The sequence below is a fragment of the Panulirus ornatus genome, chromosome 57 (assembly GCF_036320965.1).
Source record: "Panulirus ornatus isolate Po-2019 chromosome 57, ASM3632096v1, whole genome shotgun sequence".
NCBI lineage: Eukaryota > Metazoa > Arthropoda > Malacostraca > Decapoda > Palinuridae > Panulirus > Panulirus ornatus.
In genome coordinates this window covers 26,591,810-26,604,194 of record NC_092280.1, presented here as the reverse complement: position 1 = coordinate 26,604,194, position 12,385 = coordinate 26,591,810, and the positions used below count along the sequence as shown (strand labels likewise).

Sequence of the window (12,385 nt, the reverse complement as noted above, 5' to 3'; positions counted from 1 at the left end):
CGTCTTCAGCTGACCATCAACTCCCTCAACCCCTACGTCTCTCTCACAGTCTCCCGTCTTCACCATACAACGAAGAAATCGTTCTGTATTGAAATGAATAGAGATGACAGAATGCAAATTACGTATCTCAGTCGAGTAAGAAATGCTTCAGAAAAATTAGTAAGATCTTAACTAGTTACGTAGACACAAATCATCCTATCGGCCATGATTCTAATGAAGTGTTTTACATAATGTGTAACTTTTGGCCATGATAGGTTGTATGAAATTCAGGTCTCTCTCTCTCTCTCTCTCTCTCTCTCTCTCTCTCTCTCTCTCTCTCTCTCTCTCTCTCTCTCTCTCTCTCTCGGGTCAAAAAATTATCTCTAACGACTTCCTTTTTCCGAGCCCTGCGTTGCTCTCTCCCGTATTGTCGTACGACACCTTGACCCGTGATGGGTGATTTACTAAATGATGTTTTTGCAGTACTGCGTACCTGGCGAATTGAAGGTCGCTGTAGTTACAGCAGTTCCTTGCTGATGGAGCCTCCCTCCACCACTGTAATCACCCCTTGTGCCGCTGTGGTTAACGCCACCACCACGAGCATCGTCACCATCTACCACTACCACTACCTCCAACAATATCGTCCCCTGTAGAAACCATCAGGACCCCGAGTTCTGCCGTGTTGCAAGGCACCACGAGTGTAAATGACTGACATCCTTAGGTGTTCTACCAAGATCTGTTATTCCAAAATTTTCATTTTTAGGGACACCGAGTTGACAATAAAGCAATATTAAGAATATAAGAAGTGAGGACACAGCAAGAGGCCTACTGGCCCATGATATGCAGGTTCCGAGTCTGTCCACCCTACAACCAGTAGCCTAAAATCGGCGATTCATTTAGAGATGTCTCAAGATATAAGGTTGCGGCTGCAGGCAGAGAAGTGACCAGTGGCGGAACTGCTGCACTTCTATAAGGTGATGATAGCCCGACGAAATGGATGTGTACCATCAGCACCAAAGTCATAGACCTGTCGAACCCCCGTCGCATCCCTGTCGAACCCCCGTCGCATCCCCTAGCCTCGCCTGCGAATGAGGTCCACCTATACGTGTAGCGTAACCTTTTCTGCGAGATACTTCCTCTTCTGTGAATTAAGTTCTCCCAACGTACAAGTTAACCGGAACTTTACCTGTGGTCCTGCATACAAGACTGTGTTCATTCACCGAATAAACAGAAGTCTCCTGGCTTCAGGGAGTTGTGGGTGCTGTATCCTGAAACCAGAGTACATAGTATGATTTCAGGAAGCTGAGGGTGCATTTGCCTGTCTTTAGGAAGTATATATAATGTCGTTAAGGGAGCAGAATTATCTTGAAAAAAAAATTTCCTTAAGACAATCATTTATTACGTTAATGAGATCTTTTATTTGAATATCCTTCAAACTCCTATAATTATCTGGGAGAATAGTTAGGCAGACAGGAGTACCGACCTTCTAATAGTCACCTCGTCCAAGAACAAAGGAAAATAATACTTATTGCACACAAGCATTGTTATCGACTTTCGGAGGTCGGGGGTCAATACAGCGGTCCACCCGTTATAAGGTTTGGGCACCGAGAAAATCGACCCCACCACCACCACAGCCCTTTCCCCTCAGCTGACCCGACTTCTGCTTCTGGTGGCGGGTCCCTCAAGGTTAAGATGTTGCTCGGATGCTAGGGATAATGAGTACGTGTCTCCACAGATTACCAGACTGTTGTCTTCCCATAGGTTTTTGCTCTGTGTGTTGGAGGACGTCGGGGATTGCATCATGAATTATCACATACAGTGTCCTACGAAAAACAAGCTGGTGTATATATATATATATATATATATATATATATATATATATATATATATATATATATATATATATATTGAAATCGCAATGGTGCCGTGGAAACTAAGTCCAAGTAAACCTACAGGAAAGAGAAAGATACGTCTAGCTTTCGTCTATTTTTCAAGACATCTTTAGGTGTATATGTGTGTGTATATATATATGTGTGTGTGTGTATCAGAACTTTTAGCAACTATACTTCCCACTACTTACAACCGACAGACTCTATTACATTTACAGAAGCATGAGTGACCATATGGCTCCACCCAAAAATATCACTTAAGACCATATCATGCGCCACTCTGCTATCACACACACACACACACACACACACACACACACACACACACACACACACATACCAACAAACATTACCCCAGCCATCCTGCCATTCCATAGAAAAGATGAACTTATTCCCTATACTCCTGGAGTCCCTTCCGTCTTTATGTGGCTCCTGCAGCATTCAGGAAGCTGGCCACGTCCACAGGTCATAAAGTGTTTCTTGTATGTGCAAAGAGTGCAGGGCAATTGAGATGTCTTTTCTATGGTAGTTGAATCGTGAGCATGAAGGGTCTTGGGATATATTGAAACGGTGTTGATAATGTTGTTAACTAGTAAGCAAGAGTCCAATATACAGGTTATAATATTCATGAATATTGAAAGGAATATTGAAATCTGATTTTATTTTCATGTATATTTGACTTTATGTATTCTGTATCATTCTTTATGTGGCGGGTAATGTAATAGATTTAGCAGTATTCCTTGTATATATAAACACATGTAGTAAGGTAATGTAATGAATATAGTAATATTCCGTGTATATATACTTATATTGGAAAGGATCACAATTTTGCAGAAATATACGGGAATATACTTATGTACATGTCTTTCCCAGATTTTGAAAAATAAACCCACATTCTCCCTTAATGTAAACCCACATTCTCCCATAATGTAACCCCACATTGTCCCTTAATGTAACCCCACATTGTCCCTTAATGTAAACCCACACCGTCCCATAATATTAATCTTTCCCTGCTCTCGAGCAATTTCAGTAACATTATCATCTACAACAAAGAGATATTCCCAGCACTTAGATCATCAAGCTGTTTACTTCAAGGTCCATATGTTCCGGGGTTGGAAGGTTGGTAGATCTGCCTCAAGGAGGATGATTACCTCCTAAACTAGAAGTATCTGGGTGTTTTTTACAGTCCCTCCCGTGGCAGGAGAGGAGACCTGTTTTTTCATGCAAGGTCTCGACTGGACACGACTAGAAAGTGTGTATGGGAGAGCGGGTTTAATGGTGTTCTGTAAACCACCATAGGTCGGAAGCAGGTGACCTTTTAGGAGTGGATGGGGGTAAGGGGAAGGTACAGACCGCATTCACCAGGGTAACCCTGGCTCCTGCGAAAGGTCACTGGTCTAACAGGTCATTCTTCTTGCCCTCAGGTCACCATTCCCACACTGATGAGATGGTGACTCCTTACCTGGTGGTGGCCATCTGGACGTATCTTCACCAGGGCTGCGCTTCCCTCGACCCCGGCTGGTGATGTGTTCCGTCTTCTTGTTGAAGGTTAGTGTTCGGACCTTCCCTTTGGCCAGTAGATCACTATATACAATCTATGATGTAGAGAAGATTACATCTACTAGTTTCCAATTACTCTTGCATGAACCTGTCGTGTTTGTTTGTATGAATGGATCGGAATTTCTACGTTAGATGAACACACTTTAACCCCCATCTCCACATCTTGTTGTCTTCAGTCTTCTCAAAGCTTTGAATAGTTTGATTATCTCGACTACAAGCTTTTGTGCTTACGACATTTAGACCGAGACTACTCCCTGAGGATGCAATGGAAGACTTAACAACAACAATACCTGGAAGGACTGTTGTGCAAGTGAAACTCACAATTAAGGATCTATACAGTTCCTATCATAAATCAGGAACGGCAGCAGAATGACATTAGAGTCAAGATAGGAGGCTGAGTTCCTCCGTGTGTTGTGGCTGTGAGGCACCAGACACGCATAGAGAACTCATTCCACGCTGGCTCGTAAAACGACACTTTATATCAATCTCCGACGACAACACTGCCTCTCAAAATCATCATTCCAGTTGGATATGTAAACAAAAGTGCAAGTGACTTATAAAGTTGGCTAGGACGATCATCGTCTACATAGTACTCCCGAGCGACACCCAAAGTCGACGCTGATTTCATCCCAATCTCTCTCATGTTTCCTCTCCTCCTGTATGATCACGATATAGAAAACCCGATAAAAGGGTTTTTACTTTTCAATGGAAGACTTGGAGACCACCTCCTCTCACCCTGACCCACTACGGGTGGAACATAAAACCAGGACCAGTTCTAGTGGGGGGTTGGGACGCTTATCAGAAATCTGTGGGATTTTGGCCCCTCTTTTCTCTCACGACCTCGGAGTCTTCCAGTGACACGGAAATAACGGGAGAGTGCAACATTGTTACCGTAGTAACAGAAGCGTGGTTGAGTGTATGGAGTGCCGTGAATAATTATCGGCGATGCTCATGGCCGGAGATGTGCGCTACGTCCAAGAATAATGAAAAGATGAACAATGAATGATTACACTACTTAGCAGTTGGCCATACGACGGAAGGCGCTCTGATTGTTACCCTGTTCCAATGATGTTTGGAAATGGATGTAATCCACCCATTCCTCTGTCTCTCGCAAACATACTTGCGTCAGAGATGAGTGCAGGGATTGTGAGTAAAGTATACATACTTTCCTCAGAAACTCGACAACATTACCATCCACTCCATCTGCCTTGCCTCACTTCATCTTACGAAAGGCTTTCATCACCTTTTCTCTTTTCATCAAACTAGGATTGGGAATAATTCAGTCAGTAGGTAGTGCACAGATTACTATATCATTAGAGAGTAAGAGCAAAATCACCTTGATGAAGAATCAGAATATAATCTTGTCTTTTATGAAGATAATTGTTAACGTAATGGTAATATTAGCAGACATTAATCGCTTGCAAGTACTTGGTGTTACTGTACTCCGCCTGCATGTGGTTAGGCCGCGAGTGAAAACCCGCCTCCGACGGGGTTGTATCATCGTTAGGGCATGAACATCTCGCAGGAAGTCATCCTTTCCCTGCTACTGGAAGTAGCGTAAACGTGAAGCTGCATGATTCCCGTAAAAAGATGAGTCCTGTGGTTATATAATAAAGAAAAATGTAGAATTATACATATATTTTCACGTCGACAAAACATTTGACAAGTGTCCTTGGAAATATCCTTTTGCGTAGAAGTTACTTGACACCTCCACCCTCACCCCCTCCTTAAGAATGATAAAAGAATTATTAGCCGTCCGCCAAGCCAAACCGTAGGGGAGGATGAACAGCTGGGTTGACTGTGGACCGACTGCCGCAACCAAGATTTAAACTCATGTGCTCGACTCCGTGCGGCCCGTGAATGCGTCAAAGCCAGTGGTTCTAATAGCCACGCATCCCTTAAACACGTTACACTAATTTATTCTCGCTGGGGGAGAAAAGGCAACATCGTTTCAAGTGTCTATGTCAACAGTTCCTATGGCGAGGTGTGCCTTATGCCCTACCAATACACACAAACACACATTCACACACACACACAATACCTCGACACGAACCATAGCCATGTGAGGATATACCCCACGTATACATTCACCCGGGCAATATGAGAGTAAATGAGAGTTGCAGAGGCCAAGAGGTGAGGCGTGACTCGGGTAGGGCCAGGGAGGAGGTTGAACCGCTTGCTCCTCTCCCTCCTCCCCTATGCCCAGACTCCCTGGCTATAAACAGGTCTGGGAGGTGGGGCCAGGGATGCGTTAAGTTACGCACAGAAATCCTGAAGCCATGGGGTTAAAGGGGCTGGAGTTAACATCTGTAGATCACAAGAACGATAACCACCCTATAGATTATCCTTCGGGACGCCTGTAAATCGTATAGTGTTCCCTGAAAGGATCTTTGGTTCCCAGTGACTCTGGATGTGGGGGTGGAAGACTTTTGGATGGAGTTGATTCTATTCGATGTCTTAAACAAGAGCATTTAGGCCAGTGGGGCTTCATTTGGGACACGTACAAAAAATATTCACCTTTCCACTCCCTGTCGAAGGCTATATTCATAAGGTGTTCGTTGCTGTTTTGTTCGTTAGTGCAGAGTCGACTTGTTTATGCCTTTCAGTATTTTCTTGAAGTGGAGTTGAATCCTTAGTATTGATCGTCGGTGGGAAGACTCGCTAGGGAAGCTAAGGGTTGAAAACTCATACGCTGTTTGATGATCCCGTACAAGAGGGCAGCTTTCAGATACGCATGGAGATGGTCAGCACAGGCGGTGTCATTAACCATTTGCAACTGACTACATAAAGTGGTCGTAACAACAGTCCATATGAATTGACCTCCTCAATACGCCGGTTAACCATGAGGTCCTCACCACGGCAGCTAACCACTGCAACCGACCATACACGTAACACGAACGACCTACCGCCACCTCAGCACCTGACCACTGCACCTAATCATACAGACATACCCTACGAGCTGGACCCGTCTGCTGTTTACAACATACAATCCAACCAAATTACTCCACCGACCAATTACAACGGCTAACCCCACCGGCTGACCACAACCAATAACTTCGGCGTACAGCCTTAACAACCACTACATTCACTCACCACAACAACTCTAACCCTCCCGCAAAAAAGTAGTAATAACAACATTGCCTTCACCTAACCACAGCAACCGACCCACACAACACTTAACCCACACTCAGCCATCGTTGTACACAGCACCAGAGACCCAATCTGGACGGGAGGGTTTACATGAGAAAGACAGACAACAGGAGACCCTGTAGCCTTATTGGCAAGAGGAACAGTTTGAGCTCGGCTCAGGGTGAAGAGGGTAGTGATTTAATATAATACTACAGTGTTGACGGTATGATTATACAAATGACTTGCTTCACTTGCGTGTACACACCGCCCTCTCCTTGCTTAGGGTATGACGGTCTTGCACGTATGGGTGTTAGTAGGCTACACAGACCCTTGGCTTTCCATACCACCTGCCACGACTGATGAGAGTTTGTTCTCCCTTGAGTGTGGAGTGTGGGCCGGCTGACACGTGTTGGGTAGAGCCACCTCAACACAAGCCAATAGGATTACGAATGTATCTCCATCTGTCAGTCTTTTTCTTCTCCTTTCTTCATATTTATCTTCCATATTCACCCCTCCCTACCTTCCTTCTTTCCTTCTGTTATTCTTATACCTTCCTTCTTTCTTTCTGTTATTCTTACACCTTCCTTCTTTCCTTCTGTTATTCTTATACCTTCCTTCTTTCTTTCTGTTATTCTTACACCTTCCTTCTTTCCTTCTGTTATTCTTATACCTTCTTTCTCTCTCCCACTCTCTTCCTCTCTCCCTCCCATCATCAGATCAGTGCAGCCACACGTACACACCCACGGGGAAACGGTAATACCCCGAGTATGGTGTCGCACCCTCCTCACTCCACCTCACCACCTCAGACCTTCCTCTTCCCATCCGCCACATCCTTTGAAAACATGAAGCAATAAAGAAAACGAAACATTTACCAAGACCATAGAGTCTCTTAGATCTCCACTCACCACAGTGGTGAGTCCTGGGGTATTGTCAGAACACACCTAGCGCCACAGTCTCCTGTAGCACTTCAGGGTGTTTCGAAGTCTTCTAAATACTTTATCGAAAAATTAGACACATTTCACTTAATGGGTCGAATTATTTTAGGGATTGATATGATTACTGAGGTCCACGTTAGGCCAACAAATGAAGGCTACTAATGTGTGTTAGAGAGATGAATATTGTGACTGAGGCGAGACATTTACTAAGAAGAGATTCAGATGCGTTATGAGAGATGCTTAAGGAGCTGAGGGTTAGGGAGGCGATGTAAGAAAAGCATGAGGCTTCATGTTAATGTGGTCCTGGTACAGCCAAGTTCCTATGGCGAAAGTGTACAGTCTCTCTCTCTCTCTCTCTCTCTCTCTCTCTCTCTCTCTCTCTCTCTCTCTCTCTCTCTCTCTCTCTCTCTCTCTCTGGGTTGGGCATGCGAGAAGTGAAATAAGACACTGCAGGTTACCAGGACGATCAGGTCGAAAAGGAGATCGAATTGGCAGGGAGGCCATAAGGGAGCAGAGGGGACACCAGTTAACATTTTCCAACACCATCCTCATATGTTCATAATAGACCTCCTTTAACACCATCCCCTGCTGTCACTTTCGACCTCCTCTGACACCATCCATCGTCGTAACTATAGACATCCACTGTGGTTAGTACAGACTCTTCCCTGACACCATCCCTGTGGTCTGACACCATCCTCCTGTTGTCAGTGTAGACCTCCCCTGTAGTCAGTAAAGCCACATCAGAGAGAAACCCGAGGCTTAGATAAGGCCAATGATGTAGGGCAGGAATGACCCGTAAGTGAAAGTAAACAGGTTAGGGAAAGACGTTCTTATATATATGTGGGGGGAAAAAAAGAATTATGGGCCCAAGATGCGGTTGTTTTTCGTCAAGGAGACCAAGATTTTGCCTCAACTATGTGTGGGAAGGTCGGAGATTACGTAACCGCGTTTTTGGTGGCTACCGAATTGATAAAAAAAAAAAAGTGGAAAATAAATGCAAGTGGTTAAGGTAATATCGTGTGCGTGGATGGTTCAGTTTTTTCGATCTTTGGCAGGATTAATGGGCTAAGGTTGTGTATGCTGCGCCTGCTGATGGTTTGGGAGCCTCTGAGGCCAAAGGACTAGTCACGAAGGAGTTGAAATATCGCGTATGTTTACTGGTTGGGAATTGATAGTCAGGGCCTTTAGATAATTCCCATTTTCTGATATCATGCTTTTTTTTTTTTAGAGAAAATGGCATCAGAAATCAGCTGCCTCACGATCTGTCTGTTGGCATTGGTGCTTCTCACCCACACTCAGCAGCAGCCAAGCGATCATTTCTCTCTAATTATTTTTCCCATATGAGGCGCTAGAACAATCTTCACGGCTGTCAGCATTGGAGAGACTAAACTACGAGGCGTTCTTTACGTGACAGATTCAAACCCACTTTAGGAAGGAGGATTGAGAATAATGACCAACGAATATGTTATACTGCGAGACGTCGAACAGAATCATAAATTGGTGCCCGAGACGTCCAAGACGGGTATTACAAACTCGTACACTTCTATGAACACCTTCCTTTATCATCAAGCAGAGACGCCATTGTTAATAATAAATCCTAAGAGATATGGATATAAGGAAGAAAAAAGGTACTTTCAGGCTGGGCTGGCTAGATGCTAAGTCGCCGCCAGCCAAAAGAGCGACATTTGAGCCGTTCATCTTGACCAGTCTGCACTGACGCCACGCCCTACCACTTCCTTATCCCTTCATCACAGACCTACCCGTACCTTCCTCGATCTTTCCTTTCACTCATATTTTTATAGATCAGAAAGGCCCGTTATTGTGCCCTGCTAATTATTCTAACTCGCACTTTTAATTCGTGTTTATCTTAATTTTTGGCGTGAGTGAACGCGTAAGCGATTATTAAGAAACATTTTTCAACTTTTTTTAAGAATCCCAAACATACTCTCACAGCGTCAGATCATCACCCGTTATAAAAATTTCCACTCCCTGACCAGTCACTTTCCATACGACGATCGTGGCCGCAAACTTATTCATGTATGTGATCATCGCCCACTCTCGTTAGCGCTTCGTATGCGAAGACGTCTCCATAGAGCGCTGAAGACGGAAACGCCTCCTGCCGAAGTACCTGAAGACGTTATCGTTCGCTGCTCGTGAAATAATTTGGTCAGGAAGATGCAATGCAGCTGATATTAAGATGTTTATTCTCAGAATATATATGGAAACGACTTTGATCATACATCAACAACACAAAGCGTATGTAAACGGAAATACATCTTCAGATGATTTTAGTCGAGAAAATTGAAATATCAGATATTAGATAAATCAGTTGCCTTTTACACTTGACACGGCGCTGGTGGCATACTCCAGAGACAAACTCCAGAACCAGTAATAGAGTTTATTAAAGAGTGTGTGAAAAGAATAAGTTGAAAGTAGACGTAAGGGAATTTAGAAACTTCAATAATTGCGCACTTTAATTGTGAAGAACGTACGAAGGAACCAGATACTATATATAGATGGTCATCGTACCGATTGTCATCCTGGCTCGGCAGCTCGGCTTCTAACGGCATTTCCGTGAGAGCCTGACACCCGTCAGCTCCAGGCAACACACCGTGTTATTTCCATCATCAGAAGACCTGGAAAGGAAACATTAGCTCTGATGTAATATTTCGACAGATGAACTTTAGATCAGTTGACAATCACGGTTTTTATTTATGTGCTGTGTTGGTAGACATTATTCGGCGCAGTGTACCCTTTGTACAGTAAGATACAGAAAAAGTGAATTTAGAGGGTGTAACTATCTCAACCCCATTAGTCTTTTAGCAGTCTAACCCTTAGTAACTAACATTCCTTTGGAATTATCATTTTCCTTACCTTAACATTCCTTTAAAGCCGTCAGCCCTTTCCCAACTTACATTATCCCTCCCTCGGTATCATACAGACCCACGCTTACCTTCCCACCCCCTCAGTGTCTCCCAGAGATGGACCACAGATGAGATACAAATATTCAAGTCAAGGGTTCGTAACCCACGAAGCATCTTACCTCCTACCACCAAGCTTCAAAGGTCAAACTCGGGCGCAAAAACGCTTGGCGGGAAGTTCTTTGTGCGGATGGTATGTGTGTGTGTGTGACTACTGCAGCTCCATCGGGTCGCCTCAGGCCTAACTGTTGAGTCAGATGGTGACCGTCGTGCTCCACAGGAGACATGTATTGACAGCCTTACCGCACAGGGTACTCGTGGCAAAGGTCCTGTTGATGCTAAGAGTATTAGTACGCCAAAAGGTGACTTAAGAGGGTCGTCTGCACATCAAGACGATTTCTGGTGTCGTGGAACCGGCGGCTCCGTGACCCTCATTGTTCAAAGGTCGTCGGGTTACTAAGAGCGATTAAGCATCTTAGCAACGAGAGGCTACAGTCTTTGCTGGTGGTGTTGCTGGGTCGTGGAGGTGGTGTTTCAGGGTCGTGGTGGCGGTGGTGTTCCTACGTAGGTCTTACCGGTAGTGTTGTTGGGTCGTGCTGAAATTGGCTGCTAATACCCTCTCTGGTCTCCGGGTCTTCCCAATTGTTTGAACGCACGTCTACTTGCAAAATCGCGCTGACAACCTTTAATCACTTGAGGAAATTTTACAACGACCCGTGAGATTGTAACTTAATGCGAGAACGGAAGGGTCACGTCCCGGGACAAGGTCACGGGGTCAAGCCTAAGGTAGAGAGGAGCTTCCTCGTCAGCCTTGCCCTACGATATAGGTCACAGCTGCCACGAATTCAAACTCCCGTGTTCTGTAAGGAAATGTATTTACATCAGAGCAGATAAACCTGGTTATTGCTTTCCTTAACAAACTTTTACGTATTTCTTATCCAATCATGACTGAAAAAAGTGACAGTGTTTTATTAGTTCGACTGTCTATATTATCATTGTTAGAGTTTGATAAGTGCAGTTCTTGACGTAAATGGTGTGACAATAAAACGTTATTACTATTATCTCAAGGTCATTGGAATTACTTTCGACCTGTTGTAACAGATTTTTCACGTTTCAAATGTTGTTTGACGCTTAAAGTAGTTTCCTCTTTCAAATCTCACATAAAAGATGATTTAGTGCGCTTCACTTCACTGTCCTCCCATCTAGTCTCCTCTTGAAGAGATATGATGGCTTAAAAGCAAGGTTCGGTAACAGGAGAATCTCTGATTAAGCTGCGTCCAGCTGAATATGAAAGTAATTTACTTCTATTTTTCTTGACAATGTCGTGAGTGCTCGAAATACCTTGGGTGGGCTGAGTATGTATTTACATTCATAGGTACCTTGCCAGTTTATGATGAAACCCTTCATCCCCCTAAGCAGCCGCGGATATACCGTATAAATCGTCTGGGGTAGCTACTTCTGTTAGAGCGGATGTGGCGTGAAGTTGGCCTCAAATCACGCCGGACGCTGCCCCCGCTCCGCTCCTGACAGTGGCGGCGTGTCTGGTGACCCACCTCTCGCCAGACGCCCAACCTGGTAAGCTGGCTGGCTAGGGTGACAGCGCCACTACTCAGTCACCCGTTTTCTTCCAGCCTAACGTTGCAGGGCGAGAGAGCTTTATAATGGTACATTTCCGGGGACGTAGAAGGTGGATTTCCGCAATTACTGGTACTGTAACGGTTGTGTGGGCGTCCCAGGAAAGACTGCTTGTAAAGAGTAATGTTGGGGGTACAAGTTCACATCCATTATGAAGTAAAATGGCCCTGTCATTTATGATTTCTTGCCATGATTTTTCTGTGATAAAATGATGATAGAAGAGAGATGCTGTGGCCTGTGTGGTCTGTTTGGGCTCAAAGGTGTCATGTGTGATATTGAGGCGTGAGAGATGAGTTGTGTAAGTGTGGGATCAGCATCTATATGATGGCCAGACACC

The 12,385-nt window shown here is 44.5% G+C and overlaps 1 long non-coding RNA gene across 1 annotated transcript in view; it reads left to right on the top strand.

Moving 5' to 3' along the window:
- The window catches only part of LOC139766344 (uncharacterized), a 79,461-nt gene that overhangs the window by 59,737 nt on the left and 7,339 nt on the right, over positions 1–12,385 (top strand). The window contains exon 2 of the long non-coding RNA XR_011716857.1: positions 3,293–3,416. This is a non-coding gene — a long non-coding RNA (uncharacterized lncRNA). The remainder of the gene's footprint in view (positions 1–3,292; positions 3,417–12,385) is intronic.